This window comes from Mesoplodon bidens (genome assembly GCF_964165515.1).
Source record: "Mesoplodon bidens genome assembly, chromosome: 8".
NCBI classification, from domain to species: Eukaryota; Metazoa; Chordata; class Mammalia; order Artiodactyla; family Ziphiidae; genus Mesoplodon; species Mesoplodon bidens.
In genome coordinates, this window is record NC_138165.1 from 82,014,760 (window position 1) to 82,023,874 (window position 9,115).

At 40.8% G+C, this 9,115-nt stretch overlaps 1 pseudogene across 1 annotated transcript; it reads left to right on the forward strand.

Moving 5' to 3' along the window:
* The first annotated feature begins 344 nt into the window (after nucleotides 1-344).
* LOC308621626 (non-histone chromosomal protein HMG-14-like) lies at nucleotides 345-873 on the forward strand (annotated as a pseudogene). The gene is made up of 2 exons: nucleotides 345-494; nucleotides 667-873. The product of its transcript is annotated as a non-histone chromosomal protein HMG-14-like (transcript).
* The last annotated feature ends 8,242 nt before the right edge of the window (nucleotides 874-9,115 follow it).

The window sequence follows — 9,115 nt, forward strand, 5'->3', positions numbered from 1 at the left end:
AGTGTGAAAAACTTAAAAAAAAAAAAACTGGTCAATGATCCACAAGTAGAGGGGGGAAAATCAGTGAAAACAACTAAAATTTGTTAATTTAGGGGTTTCTCTTGCTTTTTTTTGTAAATTAAGAATGAAGGACCTGGAAGATATGCAGATGGCCAACAAACACAGGAAAGGATGCTCAACATCACTAATCATTAGAGAAATGCAAATCAAAACTACGGTGAGGGGCGGGTCCCAGGAGCTCGGGCGGTGGGAGGAGAGGTAGTGGCCAGAGAGCCCAGCTTTTCGAAGGCTCTCGGCGTGCCGCGGCCCGCAGGCACCGGGCACCCGCCTGCGCCGCCGTCCCGATGCCCAAGGGGAAGTTCAGCTCTGCCGAGGGGGCTGCGAAGGAGGAGCGCAAGAGGAGATCGGCGAGTGTGTCAGCTACACCGGCTCCCGCAAAAGTGGAAACGAAGCCAAAAAAGGCGGCAGGAAAGGATAAATCTTCAGACAAAAAAGTGCAAACAGGGCTTCCCTGGTGACGCAGTGGTTGAGAGTCCGCCTGCCGATGCAGGGGACACGGGTTCGTGCCCCGGTCCGGGAAGATCCCACATGCCGAGGAGCCGCTGGGCCCGCGAGCCATGGCCGCTGAGCCTGCGCGTCCGGAGCCTGTGCTCCGCAACGGGAGAGGCCACAAAAGGGAAAAGGGGAGCAAAGGGAAAACAGGCTGAAGTGGCTAACCAAGGGACCTGCAGAAAAGGGAGAAACTAAAAACAAGGAGAGCCCAGCTTCTGATGAAGCAGGAGAGAAAGATGCCAAGTCTGATTAATATCACACACCTGGTCCTATCAGTGGCCCCTGTCTCCCTTCTTGTACAATCCAGAGGAATATTTTTATCAACTCTTTTGTAAACGCAAGTTTTTTAGTAGCTCTAGAAACATTTTTTTCAAAGGAGGGAATCCCACCTCATCCCATTTTTTAAGTGTAAATGCTTTTTTTTAAGAGATGAAATCATTTGCTGTTTGTTTGTTTTTTGGTACAACCAGAAAATAGTGGGATATTGAATATGGGAGGTTTTTATTGTCTTGGGTGTCAGCTTAACATTCCACAGATGGAGGGTAGCTTTTATATCCTATAATACAAAGCATACTAAATGGCAGTTTGGAGTCAGTTGTGCATTTAATGTCTTAAACACTTCAAATTACTTCTCTTCCCATGTTGTTTTTGGTAAAATTGTTTCCTAAAGCAAACCACTCACCCCTTGATCTTGGCTCCCCCGTGCAGAATGTTGTGCACTCTGTAACATATTTGGTCATGGTTTTCCAGTTCTTCTAGAAACTGTTAATGCGCTATGAACGATTGACAATTTGAGTATGTAGTGTATATGATATTAAATTATGAATTAGTGGGACTTATCAATGTAACAGCATATCAATATTTGAAGATATTGGTACTTGATATCCTGTGAAGGAAAATTTGCCTCCAACTTTTAAGCTGGAAAGTAACTGGAATAACTGTTCAGAAAAGAATCACAACTGCATGATTTTTTAGATTTTTGAGAACTGTGTACAAATTGAAATGTCTGTGTACTGATCCTCAAAACAACCAATAAAATCTCATTTATGAAAAGAAAAAAAAACTACAATGAAGTATCACCTCACACTGGTTAGAATGGCCATCATAAAAAAATCTACAGACAGGGCTTCCCTGGTGGCACAGTGGTTGAGAATCTGCCTGCTAATGCAGGGGACATGGGTTCGAGCCCTGGTCTGGGAGGATCCCACATGCCATGGAGCAACTAGGCCCGTGAGCCACAACTACTGAGCCTGCACGTCCGCAACAAAAGAGGCCGCGATAGTGAGAGGCCCGTGCACCGTGATGAACAGTGGTCCCCGCTGGCCACAACTAGAGAAAGCCCTTGCACTGAAACGAAGACCCAACACAGAAAAAATAAATTAATAAACTCCTACCCCCAACATCTTCTTAAAAAAAAAATCTACAGACAATAAACGCTGGAGAGGGTGTGGAGAAAAGGGAACCCTCTTGCACTGTTGGTGGGAATGTAAATTGATATAGCTGCTATGGAGAACAGTATGGAGGTTCCTTAAAAAACTAAAAATAGAACTACCATATGACCCAGCAATCCCACTACTGGGCATATACCCAGAGAAAACCATAATTCAAAAAGAGTCATGTACCACGATGTTGATTGCAACTCTATTTATAATACCTAGGACATGGAAGCAACCTAACTGTCCATCAACAGATGAATGGATAAAGAAGATGTGGCACATATATACAATGGAATATTACTCAGCCATAAAAAGAAATGAAATTGAGTTATTTGTAGTGAGGTGGATGGACCTAGAGTCTGTCATACAGAGTAAAGTAAGTCAGAAAGAGAAAAACAAACACCGTATGCTAAAACATATATATGGACTCTAAAAAAAAAAAAGGTTCTGAAGAACCTAGGGGCAGGAGAGGAATAAAGACACAGATGTAGAGAATGGACTTGAGGACACGGGGAGGGGGAAGGGGAAGCTGGGACGAAGTGAGAGTGGCATGGACATATATACACTACCAAATGTAAAATAGATAGTTAGTGGGAAGCAGCTGCATAGCACAGGGAGATCAGCTCAGTGCTTTGTGACCACCTAGAGGGGTGGGATAGGGAGGGTGGGAGGGAGGGAGGGAGACGCAAGAGAGAGGAGATATGGGGATGTATGTATATGTATAGCTGATTCACTTTGTTATACAGCAGAAACTAACACACCATTGTAAAGCAATTATACTCCAATAAAGATGTTAAAAAAAAAAAAAGAATGAAGGACCTAAAACTTTTTGACAAATAAAGCATATATTTCAGCACAACCATGGAGTGTGAGTGAGGGAGTGTGGGCCAGGGCAGCCTCCCAGCAAGGGTCTTGCAGTTGCTTTGATTATTTTACAAGTTCCACATGAGGGTCATCTTTTACATCTAGGTGTTTCTCCCCTCTTTCTTTTGGAAAAAGATAGAAATAAATTCTAGCCCAGAGAAAGAAAGATATCGTGGCCTAGGATTAGGAAAAAGATAAAGAAATAAAAGGAGGGAGATCTAAAACTCCTTCTTGCTGAGACCCTTCCTCCCACTGTCTCTGGCAGTCCTGGCCTCATCCCTGAGAATGAGCTTCCAGAGAAGCCCAGAAAGAACTCCCTTTAGTCTTGACTCTCAGATATGTGCACAGTTAAATTTGTTGATCTCAGTGGTTGCAGCAGAAACGGACAGATATCGACATTTAGACAAAATGCTGCAGTCCAGGTAAAATTGAGATTAAACCAGAGCAGCTCTGAGGTCCAAAGGTGCCCCTGCTCCCCAAGTCTGGCTGGCAAACACACGGCATCAATAAGTATTAGATATTATCAAGGAATTATTGCTAGCGTTCTTAGGTATGATACTGGTAGTGTGGTTAGGAGATTGGGCTTAGTCTTAGGAGATGCATGCATAAGTATGTAGGGGTGAAGCTTTAATGATGTTTGCAATTTATTTTCAAATGATTCAACAAAAAATGTTATAGATGTAATACACGTATGCATAGCTATATACCTATAAACATAGATGGTTAAATGACACAAATATGGAAAAAAGTTAACTCTTAAACCTAGGTGGTAAGTAGAAGGTGTTCTGTATTTTCAAAGCTTTTATGTTTGAAAAATTTCACAATAAAACTCAGGGAAAAATAATTGCTGTCCATTTGGCAATTATAGTTCCTATCATCAACTATTAACATGGAATTACTGTATTATAAAAATCTGTATCTCTTGAGTTTGGCAAATTTGAACCAATTAACTACAGTTTAAGTGAGATAAGGAATGGACTTTCTAAACCTGGTAAGCTTGAGTGATCAAACCCTTGTCTAGATAGAGTTCACCATGATGAAGCAAGAATTAATACCCTCCACAATACTGTGACATTCCAACTACTCTGATATAAGTGTCTGTGGTACTGACTTTGACTTAGGGCACTGTTCTCAGCTGTTCATTCATTCATTTGGCGTTTAAGCACCTGCTATGGCCCTAAGATTGGGGAATAGGCACAGTCTGCTCTCCAGGAGCTCCTAGACCACAGAGGAGATGAACATGGGAATGAAGTGGGCAGTGAAGTATGACAGGTGCAATGATTCAAGGGGTCACAAAGATAAGAGTGGGGACAAAGGAAGGAGCAGGCATTTCAACTAGGCATCAGTGAAGGACCAGCAGGATGGGATTCAAAAAGGAAGCATATCAGTCAGAGAAGTTAATGAGGGATGATTTATAAAAGTGTGGCTGAGTTAGGGAAAACCAACAATGGATGGTGAAGCCACCAACTGTGGGGACCCATTCCCTGCCCTCAGGGTGAAAGGAGCAAGAGGAAGGGGCACTACCAGAACTCAGAGAAAGCAGTGGTGACTTTCATTTGAAGGATCCCATCAACCTGCAGTGACTCAAAAGAGAGGATGCCAGGGGAGGAAATACCCTGGTCCTGTCCTCCCGTCCAGCTCTCATCTTCCACCAAGACCTCCCACTGGCTCAGCCCAAGTGGAAGCCAGGAGAACAGAAAGCTTGGTTGATGCAGTCCCTAAAGTTCAGCCCCCAGAGGCAGAGGGCAGGGTAGAGAAGGTCAGGGCCAACAATGGTATTCAGCAAAATGGATAATGCTGGAGGGGGCATTAAGCAGGAGTAGGGGAAGTGTGGGCCAGGGGGGAAGGTAGAGACGTGTCCACTATGGGAGAGTGAAGGACATGTTATACAGCAGGGACAGCATAAGCCAAGGCAGAAGTTAGCCTCACATGCTCAGGAATTGCAGGCGTCTCAAAGTGAGCTTTGAATTGCTTCACCAATGGAAGAAGGGAATTAGTTGTAGCCATCTCCCTCTCTCATGGACACTCCCTTAGGATCAATCTTTTACCATTTTGGCATTTTCATATATGCAAAATAGATGAGCTTTCAATTCCTTGACAATTGGTCCATATGGATCTTAGAAACCTTCACAATAACTCCACAGTTAAGAGTCTTCCAACTATAAGAGACACATACTTAGCTTAATTAGCATAAGCAAAAAGGGAATTAATAACTGAGGCACTCTAGAGGTGGCATGAGTTTTAAACAAAGCCCTATCCAGGCATGGAAATAATGTCACCATGCCTTTTTCTCCCTTTCTTTATCTAGTAACTTTACTTTTTCATCGTTGGCTTCAGTCTCCAGCTGATCTTCTCTAGTTGGTGGCAAAGGTGGCCACAGAAGTTCCAGGGATATTTTGTCTTTACGACCAGTGAGCCAGGAAAAAAGAAGAGCAGCTTCTTTCTCATTCAACATTGCTATCAGTCCCTCAGTGTGGATTTCCATCAACCCTGATTGTGTTAAATGCCCACCTCACCCAAACCTAGTATCCAAGGAGGAAGAAATCTTTGTCATCCAAGATGGTGTGATCATTAGGTGAGGGAAAATGGCAGAGGAGGGGTTGTAATTAGGCCTGGGCAATTCGTAAATGGCCAGAATGATGAGGAGACTAAAATATAGATGGATGTTACTGCAATCCACATGCTGTGGATCCAGCCTTTTCTGCTTCTATTCTCCATTTTCCTCATTTGTTCATGCAGGGGCTGTAAGAAGAGTAACACACCAGTGAACCATAAAGCCCAGTTGTATCTTATAATCCCTTTCTTATTTTTGCAGTTGTTATTGTTTGCCATGATTCATATACCCCTCCAAAAGTAATGCAAAGGCTATTATAATTCTACAGTTTGTTTTACTTTCCTGCATATACATTCATTCAGCCAATAATTTATTGAACAATTAAAATGTGCTAGATAAAACAGTGAATATGAATATAAAATTTTAAATGTTTGGGTGTTTTTATTTGTTAAAATCTAAATTAAGAACTCTTTAAACAGTGAATAACATTACAACCATTTGAAATAAGTTTCCATGTCTACGGCTCTCTGTTGATTATTGGTGTTATTGCTGAAGAAATAATACAATTTTTTTTTTACTGTAAGGAAAGAAAAGGAAGTGATCTTTATGTCTCTTTTTAGTGATTTTAAAAAAATATTCTCAGTCTATTATAAAATATTTAGATTATTTTAAGTCTTGAATAATCATGCTGAACCTTTATCACAGTAATGAGAAGATTTTAACACAAGGTTATTTTCATAAGTATGAATTACATATTTTGTTTATGAGCTAAGTATTTGAATTTGAATGTCTTAATAAATTTTTTTTAATTTATAGAAAAGATTTACTCTGTTGACCTTTTTAATACTCTGTTTTCTCATTGGCTATCTATCCTAAACTTTTCTTCCATGTTAGTAGAAATTGTTGCAGTGAGAGGAGTGGAAGTGCCAGCCAGTCAGAAACCAGCATATTAAAAAGGTCAACATCGTACAGTTTTCTTCTATAATTCATAAAAATATTAAACATCCAGTATTTCATCTCAGGCCCAAGATTGTAATAAAAGCAGAAAATGGCACAATATTAATTCATCTTCATGACAAATATTGTAATGTGAAAGGAAGTATACAAGCTACAAATATTTGGTTACCATTTAAAAAATATTTTCCATCCTTTACAATGTAATGAGAATAAATTTATACTTCCTCAAGTTGAGCACTTTCACTAACTACCTACTTTGAAATTAATAGGACTCCTTTGGGACTATATTGAAATTAGACTTAATCCCCAAGAGAGCTACTAGTACCACTAGTAGCTAATAAAAGACATTCATTAGTTTTAAAAAATAAGTAGAAGTTTTATTTTGGCTAATAGTTCACTTTTGCTGTTATTAAGTTATTTGAATATGACTAATTATAATTTTCTCACCATTTTAGATGGTTATTTCATTTCTACCTTTATATCAACATAATTCCCAAATAAAGTAGTATTCTTTCATGATTAATTCTATCATATGACAGAGTTGCATTATATAACTAAGAAGAACAGAAATAAGGGCTTGTATATTCAGAGTCTGAAAGAACTCAGTCAATCATTTCCAATCAGACAGTAAGCCTCATATGCATTCAACACAGTTTTGTATTTGTCTTTTCGTTTGTGTGTATGTGAGGTGAGAGGGAGGAAAACCAGAGACCTAGCAGGACTCAGAATCCAGCTCAAATCATTTATTTAAAGGACTGATGGCAGAGTTGTGAACAGGAGTGAGGGAACCTGCAAGGTGGATGCAGCCAGAGACTAGCAACAGCAGAATTTCATTAATGCCTCTAGGAAGAAGGGCAAGGGGAGGAAATGATGGCAGAGCCCTGTAAGATCTGGAGCTCTGGATGAGGAGCCGGCACCAGGAGCCATAGCATGGAAGCATGAAGCCCCTGGCCAAACAATGAAGAAGAGCAGGGAGGAGAGAGGAGGGAAGAAATACCTGGACCTCTCTCCTCCCCCATCCTACTGACCAAACCCAACCTAATGCCAGCTGTCAAGGAAGCCTGGGTGAGGGAGGCACCGGGGCCAGGCTCTCTGGCTCAGAGCAGGAAAAGGATAGGCAGAGGCACAAACGAACAATAAGCAGCAGAGATGTTAAAGGGGGACTCAAGGAGACCTGACTGAAGGCAGTATCTGAGGTCTCCTAATATTGTGAAAAGGAGTACAGTGGAAGGAGCTGAGAATGGCTGGACAAGAAAATGGAGATGAATGGAGAGAATGAAGAAAAAAGTAATCAACTATATAGCTCTGTGGGTCGGACTAGAATGTGGGTGATGTTCTCCCTTTTAAGCTGCCTTAAATGATGTTAAAAATAAACAAATCTGCCAAACAACTGTATAGAATATTCCTGGCGCATTCATTCTGAAACGGGAGATGATGCTGAGAGATTGTGAACTTCCATCTTTGGTAGTTTTTTCTTTTATGAGAACTTAGGGCATTAAAAAAAAAATCCCCTATAAAACCTGCCATTCCAAGTTCTTTTGGTATTCAACTTGCTCTCGATAGAGTGAATACAACTAAAGGGTTGAGTGACTTGTCTTTTTACCATAACATCGCTGCTTGTCTTTTTACCATAACTTATTTACTACTAACAAATATCATCTTGCGATGCTAAAGAGTGCTTTTCACCCACTGTATCCCAGAGTGCTTTATGAACTACGAATACAGGAGTAGCTAAAATAGAGCTCTCTCTGGGGTGGAATAAGACAGCTGTTCGCCTTGCAGAAATGTTGCACAACAGCCTGAGTGCAAACCAGGGAAGGGTTCTCAATCTAATTGAAACTGCAAGAAGAATTTTAGTTGATGGACTAATTGTTGAGGCTGGCATTTATTCAAAAAAACAGGGCTTATTCTTCTCTCATAGTGAGCAAGATTCTTCACTTAGTTCCATTTAATAGATCCTGTTGCTTCCATTTAAGAGATGAGGAAACTGAAGTTCAGGGCCACAAACTGTGCCCAAGAGAACTGGGTTGTGATGCATGCCTTTTGAGTTTCCGGTTGCTATTTATCTTTTGAGTCACATGGCAAACAAGAGCATCAGCAGGGAAACAATGACTTGGTACCAACATGATGAGAGAAACAGTACACCCAAGGTGTGCATGTTTTTGCAGAAATTGGGCTGCTCTGGGAAGGTCACCATGTGATCCTGGTTCAACTTGACCCTACATAGTTTATGAACTCAGACAAGTTCCAAGAGCCAGAGGTGGTATGAATGCAAAACACTCTTCTGCCTTTAAGAAACAGCAGATTGTGAGTCAATGAAACTTTGATTAGTTTGCGGTGGGCTTCTCTTGCCTCACACTTCTTTCATGCTGGAATGTCACATTAATTGGTTCTTAATTGAACAATGTGCATCTAATTTTCAAAACCCAGCAGAGTATAAAACAGGAAGTCAGACTCTTTCTCTTTGGAATAGAAAGTCATATGGGTAAAGATACAGTTCATAAGGATTAAACTCTCACAGAGGTTGGAAGCTGTCATGCAAGCATTCTTCTACTCAGCACTGTAAGTTATAGTCCCTCAGGTTGTTGATTTTCACATGGAAAGCATTTTAATGCTCCTTGTCTGCAGTAGACCATCATCTTGTACTTGAGCTATAAGATGATACCAAAAACTTTCTCAGCTACTTGATTTCTGGAAAACCAAGATCTCTAAACGTAGCTGTGTGTTGTATATGGTTAATTATCCATTTCCT